Genomic DNA, 11,164 nt, shown 5'->3' with positions numbered 1-11,164 from the left:
AGTACTGGGCCTTTGGATTTATCTGAGACTGTATATCTCAATCCTGAGTATAACAAGATAGTCTATAAAAAATTACATGTTGGGGCCGGCCCAGTGGCGCAGTGGTTAAGTGCACAGGTTCCGCTTCTCGTCGGCCCGGGGTTCACCTGTTCAGATTCCGGTGCGGACATGGCACCACTTGGCACACCATGCTGTGGTAGACGTCCTACATATAAAGTGGAGGAAGATGGGCATGGATGTTAGCTCAGGGCCAGTCTTCCTCAGCAAGAAGAGGAAGATTGGCAGCAGTTAGCTCAGGGCTAATCTTCCTCAAAAAAAAAAAAAAAATTCCATGTCACTTTTTGCCATTTTGAAAACAAATATCTATCCCCAATGTGCTTAATTTGGGTGTTAATTATAACTAAATGATTTTTTCCATTATAAAAGATAATGCCTAATTTTCTATTGGATCTAAGTTGCAGTTCCATTTTACTTAAGACCACCAGACTCACCAGTCCCACCATATACCTTCCAGACACTGGTGCAAGTACACGGACGAGAAACTCTTCGTGAGGCCACATTAGCTTTCCATTGAGAAATGCTATGCTTTCTAAAGAAGGAAAAATGTAGAGATGTGTTTTTAGATGACTATTTTGTGAGCTAGGGCATTGAAGTGCTTTGGTGATTCATGAAAATAAATCTTTTTCTCACTCCTAGACCCATTTTTGACTAGTAATGTGGAACGCGAAGGTAGAAATAACCGAAGGCATCAGAGGAGAGAGAAGTGGGTATGTGCTATTGAGTATCTGTGCATATGACCAGCAAGTGCTGTAACTTCTAGGCGATAAAAAGTAGCCAATATTTATAGTGCACTGAGTGAATGTGTGGTTTACAAAGTGCTGTTAATTACATGTGCATTCATCGATCTATTCAACAAATACTTGTTGAAGACCTACTGTGTACCTCATTCCAGCCAGGTGCTGGTGATGCAGTGGTGAACATGTCAGGTGCATATTTATGCTCCTGCTGTTTCTTTGGATGCAAATGGCTGGATGGTTAACTCAGTGGTTTCGGATGCTGGAATTTATTCTAAGTTTCCAATCTGCTTCAAAAGCCAAAAGTGTTGCCTCCTTCTCCTTCTCTTCCTCTTTCTTCTTCCTGCCCTCTTTACTGCTATTACAAGAAATTTGAAATAGGAGGAAAGAAAAAATCAATGTTATGTAAATGGTTGCTTTTTGGAATAACTTTACATTTACATGGTGTGTCCTAGTGATGCTAAAAAACAAACCTATCATTTTAGGCTGGACTTTTCAGAAAGCTTACTATGCTATCACAACTCTGCACTTACATTAAAAAAACACTTCTCCTAAAGTAGTTCGTTTACTCACTAGCATAAATTGCCCATTAAATATTAAGAATTGTTTGGAATCCATATATTAAGTCAGGCTATGGTGAAACAAAATTAGCAAAATTCAAATTGTTGCCAGAAATCAGGTAAAGCTGCGTTGGATTTAAGGGCCAATTTGTCGGATGACCATCAGCCGATGCTACTGTGGACCAGGTGGTCCAGGTGGGGGCAGCAGAGAGCGGCTGAGGTCCACGCAAGGCAAGGTCTGCGCAGGACCCTAGGATCCCAGTGCACAGGAGGTGGGGATGAGTTAGGAAGTAAAGTTGAAGTTTTGACCCTGTATCTGAGAGGAAGGGAGGAAAGCAAGAGAGTTAGAAATACCACAAAGGTCAGAATGCAAGTGGAAGCAGGACTGATGGAAGCCAAGAGCTGAGCGGCGAACGTGGGTGGGTAGACAGGAGGTGCCCAGGGAAGTCAGCCTGTTTCACCAGCGTTTCTTCCAGCGTCTTCCAACACAGTGGCCAGGTCCATGCCTGGTCCTGCTTGGTCTTCAAGGGCAATAGCTCTTAATGGACTGAGATATGGGAGGCACTAGCCACATCTCTCTCTTGGGCTGAGATTGTAAAGTTCTTGTTTTATTAACATGTATTGAAATGAGTTGAGAAAACTTGGGATGATTTGGTAGTGATCAGTCTATGGTGGCAAAGTTTTGCGTGGGCTTTTCTTTCTGGTTCCTCCAAAGAACTAAAACCCTCAGCATCCTTCTGTCCATCACGTAGAAGATTTTTCACAACCACCCATGAAACACAGTTCAGTCCTCCTGTTTCCTTAATGGTCTACTCCGCTTGAAACATCGTGCTCTCCCTGTGTGGTCTTGTCATAATTATCTTCAACTGGTGTTAATTAACAGAGCCAGCACTTGGGCACCATTCCCTCCCCTGCCTTGGCATCCTCACATGCTGCATTTAGCACCCCTCCGGGGAAGGCCTTCTGGAGTCCCTTATCCGCACCCTCTCCCCATCTACCCCTCACCACACATGTCAGCTGCTTCACCGGAGAAACCACCATCCAACAGAGACCATTACCAGGTCCTAGCAGATGGCTGCTTGTCTAAAGACACATATAGTCACCAAAATCCCAGCAGAAGACAGCCTTTTGGATTGTGCCTTAGAGCTAATTATAACAGAGTTTGGACCGTGGAAGGCAATTTGGAAATGGAGACAGAGTCTGGAGAAAGAAAGACAAAGGAGAAATTCACGAAGGAGTTCTTGGAAAAGAAGGAAAATTTGACTTAGGCTGTAGAACATGAAACTATAGCCACTGATTTCCTTGAGAAAATGGATGGAAAGTTTTTGGTTAGTGATGACACCAACAAGCAGAGATTGGTGCCTACCCTTGGCTGTGCCAGAGGCAGCGCAACTGCCACTCTGTTGATCGGAGTAATTAACCTCTTCCTGCCTTTGTCTCCCTTTTCTGTAAGATGAAAATTAAAGTGCTTGCTGACAATCTTTCACAAAGATTTTTAAGGTGAGACTGGAGAATATTACTGACAGCCAGTGGTTCTCTGAGCGAGAGGATTCCTGTGAATGAGTACAAATAACGCAGAGCGTTTTAACGAAGTTCCGAGCGTCCAGTTTTGCTTTCCAGAAGAAACGCATGCCCAGTAGTATTGACTCAGTTTGTATTGTTCCGCCACATTGTTTGTAAATCTTTCGAGTAATTAGCCAGTATTTGTTCTCTATTGTTTGAAATATTCCTTCAAAAGCTGAATATAGAACTTGAGTCCCTGCTGGTTTTGTTCTTTTCCACTTGGCAAAGGTTGATTGATTTTATTTTCCTTCTGGCCTGTGTTTCTTAGCGGCTTGAAATGAGCATGGCTCTTTTTGTTTACTTCTTTACCCACATTGTCAATAATAGAATCGCTCTGGGAATGGGGTACGCCGTGTAATTTCTGCAGCAGAGTTTGCAAATGCGGGACTGCTAGGCGTAAGTTTGGAATATTGTATTGTTTTGGCTTTATTTTCCCAGATGCTGGAACTGTTTCTTGGGAGTTATTCTTTTTCACTAATGAAAGTTCACAAATTCTCTTAAGCTGTACTGTTAAACATGTGAAAGAAATTGAATGAAAAGTATGTAACAGCGAATGTAAAGAAAGAAGCAGGAAGTAAGTGCATAGAAATGGTAATATGAGGAACTGGCTATGTCACAGTCTGATTTGATTATATGTGTGCGAGGTACATGAATGGGCTTGGATGGGGGAGTTTTAGAGAAATGGCGAGGAATCCAACTTGGGTTCTCAACTCTCATTGCACATTAGAATCACCCGGAGATTAAAAAATATATAGATTGATGCTCGAGTCTCTCCCTGGACATCAGAACATCTCAGGGTGTCGTGTAGGCATAGACATTGGTAAAGACTCCTCGGTTGACAGCCAGGATGGAGAACTACTGATAACCAAGAGTAAACTGCTTCGTGGAAGTGTTTCCAGGCAGGGAACCTAGTACCAGCCGCCTGTCTGGGCCCAACGCGCATTTATGGATTTTTTCTAGCTCTCAATAGGCTTCCTCTTTTGACACTGCTCCCATACTATCTGGCTCTTCTTAAATTAAAAAAAAAAAAAAATGCTTTTCTTCAGTGGAACTCCTGGAGCGTTTAGGATACTATGAAAATGCTGAACAAAATGGAATGAAATAGTATTGGTTGCCTTTATTTAAATTGCAGTGGAATATATTTTTGTCAAAAATGAGGACCCAATTGTGGAAAGATTGATTTTTGAGTGTGGTTGACTTCTCACTTTTGTGTCTCTAAGGCGATGCCTTCAGTCTTGGAGCCAGTTGTCTTCCCCTGTGCAATTCAAAGGATGCCACATGTCCGAAATGTGACATGCTTTGTTCCTTTGACATGGCCTACAAGTCCCCTATTAAAAAAAAAAAACTGACGTTAGCTTGGAAAGGTAATTTACAGACCTATAGATCTGTTAATTTGGTTTTTATCTTTTAGTCTGTTACATCCAAAGAAGAGCTTTCTGAGAGAATGGGACTCAAAAAAAGTAATTGTGCTTGGGGTAAAGAGGGAGGTAACAGCCGGGAGCAAAGAGAGCAAACCCCAGGGAAGCCAGAGAAGAGAGAGCTAACAGGCAGCCTGAGACAGGGAGGGGAGGGACCCTGGCAGTCAAAGAGAAGAGATGGGGGTCCATTGTTGCCAACCTGGAGTCACGGGCTTTGAAGTTATAAATACCGTGCATATACTGACGACCCCAAATTTATATTTCCATCCAAGCCCTTTCTACTGATCTCCAATTGCCAACTTGCCATATCTATTTGGCTCTCTAAATTGGCATCTCACACTGAACGTGTCTAAAATTGGACTCTGGAACTTTCCCTTCCCCTAAACCTGCACTGCATTGGACTTTCCTCGTCTCAGTAAATGACAGCTCCATGCTAGAGTTCTGGAGACCAAAAGCCTTGGATTCATTCTGGCCTCTTCTCTTTCTCTCATTCCTTGGACATCAGATCTATCAGCAAACATGGCGGCTCTACCTTTTGAATACTCCCAGAATGTAACTGCTTGGCACTGCCCGCCACCACCACCCTGGTGCAGGCACCATCGCTTCTCATCTGGTTGTGGCCGTGACCTCCTAACTGGTCCCTGCCTCTCCCATCTCCCCATGCACTCTCCAGTCTATACTAATCAGTTGCAGTGAGCCTTTAAAAACATGAGCCACATCATGTCACTCCTGCTTGAAAGCCCCCAGTGGTTTTCCAGCATACTCAGAGTAAAAGTCAATTCAGGTTGGTAGTGACCAGAGGGGCAGGGGGAGGGTGAAAGAGAGGAAGGGGCACATGTGTGTGGTGACAGACGGCAGCTAAACTTTTGGCAGTGAACATGATGTGATCTATACAGAAGTCAAATATAATGATGTACACTTGAATTTATATAATATTAATAAAACAATATGACTTCAATAAAAAAAAAAAGTTGGGGCTGGCCCAGTGGCGTGGTGGTTGGCTTTGCATGCTCTGCTTTTGCAGCCTGGGGTTGGCGGGTTCGGATCTGGGTGTGGACCTGTACACCACTCATCAAGCCGTGCTGTGGTGGCATCCCAGATACAAAATGCAGGGAGATTGGCACGGATGTTAGTTCAGGATAATCTTCTTTAAGCAAAAAGAGGAAGATTGGCAACAGATGTTCGCTCAGGACCAATCTTCCTCACCAAAAAAAAAAAAGTTAATCCTCTTTGGATGGACTTCAAGGCTCTACACAACTTGGCGATCCTGTTACCTCTTCTACCTCTTCTTCTTCTATCCCTGTGGGCACCACTTCAGCCGGTTGCTTTCTCCCTGCTTCCCAGATATGTCTGGGACACTCCTGTCTTTGCACCTGCTACTCTTCTGGGCTGTTGTACACCCAGAATGGTCTCCCCCAGGGAGCTACTTGTCTCCTCACTGACTTCAGGTGGCTGCTCAACGCTATCTTCTCAGGTCACCCTGTCTGATCGCCCTACTCCAAAGTTCAACCCTTGCCCTGGACTCCTTGTCCCCATTCCCTGTTTTATCTTCACCTTCATACTTGTCACCATCTGGCCTTCTCTCTGAATTTTATTTATTGGTTGGTTGGTTTGCCTCCTCCCTTCATCCACTAGAATATAAGCTCCATGAGGTCAGGGATTTTGTCTATTTGTTTACAGCTATGTGCCCAACACCTAGAACAATACCTGGCACATTGTAGATACTCAATAAATAATTATTGAATGAAGAAAATGAACTGGTGTCCTAGATACTCTCTAAAATCCTGTCCAGTGACTGTGTTTGCCTTGCTTCTCTGTAACCAAGTCTTGGCCTTATACCCTTGTCTTCCAGAGATGGAACTTTCCAGGCCTGGGAGAACCAGAGGCTCCATGGCCTATTGAGAAACTTCTTCACCTGTCCTGCTCACCTGGAGCTCTACCAACTGCTGAGACCGTTGCTGGTCACTTCCTTGTCCCTACTCAGTCAGCCAGTTGGGGTCTTGGTTTGGATTCTTTGCTCCTAGCACTCACACTCCATCCACCCCTCACTCTCTGGACCATGTCCGGGCTGAGACCTCACGTGGGCTCACATTCTTACGTCTCCCTGGCCCTAGCAGCTGCTCATCTTCTGGAACTTTAATACATTGTTCGACTCTAGTCCTGCTTGAGATTCCTTTGAATAATTCTTAATTATACTTCAGGGCTGGCTCTACACAGCAGACCACATGAATAAGAATTCTTTCTAAGGTTGCATTGGTCTGTGAGAAGGCAGGAAAAATGCCTCAGGATGATTGAAATGGTTGTTCTGAAATGATGGATGATATTGTGTGGCTTAAGCTTCCCATAACCCTGATGGGCTCAACTGGGGGAGGGGCAGCGAGAGATGTGGGGAGAGTCCCATACACGCCATTTCTCCTCTGGCTTCTCCTAACACTAGCCCCACCCCAGAACCCAGGACTCTGACTGCCCATCTTGTGATATAGAAGCTTCTGGGGGCAGGAGTGACTGTGGAAACTGGAGGTTGTTCCTGGACTATTTCACAACACTTGTCTCCAGGAAAAAGAAAAAAAAAAAAAAGCCTCATTCTCTTGATCCCCAGTGTTACATAACCTAACATTTCCCTTGCTGGTTGAAATGAATATCCTTTGCCTGAATAAATAGGACACAAACTGTTTGGGGCGGGCTGCTTCCTCTGCTCCAGCGTTTCTGAGGGATCCGGCCACTTCGGTGGGGTTAGTGGTGGCCCACAGCTCGGCTTGGCCCGGGTCTTCCTGCAGGGCTCCTTCTTGGAGCGTGCATTCTGCCAAAACACGTTTTAAGTGTGTCAACAAGTAGCAAACAGTGACCCACCTGTGGCAGTTGCGGTGACTCTGGAAGACGGGCTCCCCCTGAGGCGCTGGGGCGTCTGCAGCTGGAAATCTGCTGTTGCTCCTTCCACACATCTCCTAAGTGCAGAAACACCGCCCAAAGCCCTGAAATGGAAAGGTTAAAAAATCCAGAGTCATAAACACTCACAGGAGTATCAACTGTCGGCTCTGCCTTTATAGGAAAACCGTTTACTTGGTAACGTGGTGTTGAACCCTCATGTCCTGGCATACGTTTTTGATTTTCATGTGGAGCGTTTGATAATTTCCCGAAGCCCAAATGACTCATTCCATAGCCTGTCATTTGAACTGTTCACACCTTTGTCTTCATTCTCTTTCCTGTGTTTTCCTGTTGGAGAAAAATGAATAGCACCCTTGGCTTGTCCAGCAGAGGCAGACCCTATTCCATGCTCTCAGATGACTTTCCCATCTTTCATTTCCGCAGAGGTGAAGCTTTCATGGTGTGAAGGGAAGGATGGAACTGGTGAGGTCCTGGTGTTACTCATTCTGAGCTCCAGGGGCTGCTTCATATCACAACTTGGTAATTGTTGAATAGATGTCTTGAAAATTAAGAGCTCTTTGGAGTTTTACAAGTAAAAGTTTCACAAACGAGAAATGACTGTCCCACTTTATTTTAGAAGAAAGGTACAAATTGTAATATTTTACTAATTTGGTAGAAGGTGCTAATTTTGGAAAGAAGAAAACATTATAGGTGATGTTAAAAATATTGAGGAAAGATAATTGTATATGTGGCAGCATATTAAATATTCCATCTACCAGGAGAATCCCATTTCTTAAGTAGTTCTTAATCTTGGTAGGCTTCTTAAAGAATTAGATGAAGTTTCTAGACTGTTCTCAGAAAAATGCACGTCTATGTACTCAAGGTTCGATCTAATTTCAGGGAATTCCAAATCCCCCAGTATCTTCCATGTGGATCTTTCCTTTGGAGGATGGAGTAAGCAAACCAGTAAAGACTAGAATGATTTTATGAAACAGAAATATAGATATACAGTAATCAACCAAAATTTAGTTGTGAGGAAAATAATGTTAAACACATTCATTGCCTAAGTCATGGCACAAAATTCTACTCATATTGCTATCCATTTTAAGCACATTTTACACTTATGGTGACCTAGCTATCCAAATGCTTGCTCTTTATCTGCCACTGTCCTCTTATTTCACTTAATGCCAATACTGTGCAATTTAAATGTGATGTCTTGTCTCTGATGTAATTATCTAGTTTTGTTCCTTGCTTCCATGTTTTATGTTTTGCTTCTTGTCCCTATTTTAAGGATCTTGAAGGGATGGGGGCTTGGGGAAAAATAGCTTCCAGTATAGATTTTGAAATTGTAGAGGTAGCTTTCCAAAACCAGATGGGGATGTCCTTGGGGGTTGAGGCAAGTTGGTACCCCTGTAAGTGGTCAAGCTCTACTCTCTAGTGCTTGGAGAGCAAGGTGAATGGAAGTCTCCTAGGCCACTGGGGATGATAGAAGGATATGGACTGGAGATGAACAGATCTTTCTGTCCCTTCTGTTCACAGTGAAATTCACTTCAATGAAAATAAATGTCTGTGTGCCAGGCATCGTGTGAATTACTCCCATGGATCTAGAACTAAGACACATTCCCAGGGAATCTGCAACCAACTGAAATCAATTGGTGGTGGGAGGTGTGGGAGATATACCAGTAACTCAGGCCCAGACTAAATGTACCATTTACCTAAGAATGTTATCACGTGTTCAGTAAAAGTATATTTCAGTGCTGACGCATCAGGTATCAGGGCATCATACAATTCATCTGTTGAAGCATGTATCTCCCTTCCTAGATGAAAACTCCTCAAGGTCACATCTATCCCTCCTTGCCTGGCACAGAGGAGATGCTTCATTTGGATGTGTTGCTGGAGGGGAGAGGTGCAAGCAGTATGCCATGGGCACTCAGAGGTGGGTGAGAACAGGGCAATGTTGGGCAATCAGGAAGGGCTCCATGGAGAAGGCATTCTTGGAGATGAAGCTTGAAGAAGTGGTAGGATCATAAGTGACCCAGATGAGGCTGACATCTAAGCACAGGTCTAGGGAGCAGGGGAAGAGCCCATTTGATCGGAGCTTGAAGCTGGAGAAGTGGCTGGGACCAGATTATCAAGGAGATGGTGAGTGGCTTGTGCTTAATTTGCTCTTGTAGTCACACAACGATGATGGCTAGTCAGGAAGGTGATCCGGTGAAGGTATGTTTAACAAACTAGAAATAGAGGCTGGAGGCAGTTAGACCAATTGCAATGCTCTTGCAGTAGTCCAGGTAAAAGCTAAAGAAGGCTTGAGTCATGATATGGAGAAGGAAATAGAAGGGATGGAGGTTGGAGATGTTTTGGAGGTGGAGTCTGAAGTTCTTGTCATCCATCGTTCTTTAGAATAAACCAGCTCAGGAAAAAAATAGGATGAAAACATTAATAACAAAATATTGTTTTTCTAGGGCCAGCTCCATGGCAGAGTGGTTAAGTTCAGCACGCTCTGCTTCAGTGGCCCAGGTTTGCGGATTTGGCTCCTGGGCAAGGACCTACACCACTTGTCAGCCATGCTTTAGCAGTGATCTGCATACAAAATAGAGGAAGATTGGCACAGATGTTAGCTTAGAGCTAATCTTCCTCAAGCAGAAAGAGAGGAAGATTGGCAACAGATGTTAGCTCAGAGCAAATCTTCCTCAGCAAATAAATAAATAAATAAAAACAAATAAATAATTAATTTTTCTCACTCTGCTCTCCATCAACTGTTTTTACAACTTTCAGTCCTTTCAAAATCTCTCATCCTGTGTGTGAGGTGAATAAGTAGATGCTGTAGAACTTGCTGCAGATGCTGATTTTCATGGCAGGGCCCGTGGAAGCCACCAACGGTGGCTGCTGATGCCAATCAGAGGTGCCAACATGGGCAGGACTCACTTGCCAAGGTAGCTGTGTCCTCAAGCAGGGAGTTCTCTCTCCTCATTGTTATCTGACTTAGGAACCAAGGCTTCTCTTTGTTCTCAATGTCTCACGGAGATTTTTCTTCTGCTTTTTATAGCAACCTCTCCTTTCACTACGATTCAGGTGTGTGTGCAAGCTGGGCAATTGAGGCACTCTTCACAAATTCTGTGCTGTATTTAGAAATCGTTTTTCTCTGGCACTAGCTCCTTGGGCATGGGTGAAATTTACGGAGTTCTCTTTTCCCCTTAAAAGCTCACCTTAGCAGTCGATGAAAATAAAGTAGTGGAAGGACCACTCCCCTCTCCCCGCCCGGAATCCTAGTTGAGATCTTTCTTCCCATGAAGAGAAGTGTGTGCATGTGTGTATCTGGCCCAAGACCGATGGAGTTGGTCAGTGGTTAGAGACCAGTGTTTGGGAAGAACTGAGGTGCAGGGTCTTATGGGAGTAAGAAGGATCAGAGAGCTATTTTCTTTGCTTTTCCATTTTACATCACTGTATTCTTCAGATATTATTTCCCTTGTCACTTCTATAAGTATGAAAGCCCATTTATTCTCCTAACAGAATATTTTTCCATAATTATTTCCTCACATAGGATGTTGTGACTTGATATGTATCCTTTCCTATAAAAAGAAGAGGCATGTCATTTACGAAGGCAGGTTTTAAAGGCCTTTCTGTAGATGAAGAGTAAGGTTTAACTGAATTTGTTGATTTTTCTGCAAAAGTATTTTCTGCCTGACCTTATTATCTGAAGGAAAATGGTCCTTTTTTTTATCTTTCAGAAAGAGACTATCTTTATTCCTGTAAGCTTCAACTAGGGAGCTTCAATGTTGCGCAAATGACAGCAGAGAGAGTCATCAGGTATGGTCATGTTAAGACTCTGCTTTCAAATACCCTGGACCTGTATGCTGAAAACAGGACTGCTGGATTGTGTGCTTTCTGCTACAAAAACTAGTACCTGTGATCTTGGATGAGTGTTTTAGTTACACTCTAGATTGCAAGGAACAGAACTCCTTTG

The sequence above is a fragment of the Equus przewalskii genome, chromosome 32, assembly GCF_037783145.1.
Source record: "Equus przewalskii isolate Varuska chromosome 32, EquPr2, whole genome shotgun sequence".
NCBI lineage: Eukaryota > Metazoa > Chordata > Mammalia > Perissodactyla > Equidae > Equus > Equus przewalskii.
This window is presented reverse-complemented; position numbering follows the sequence as displayed.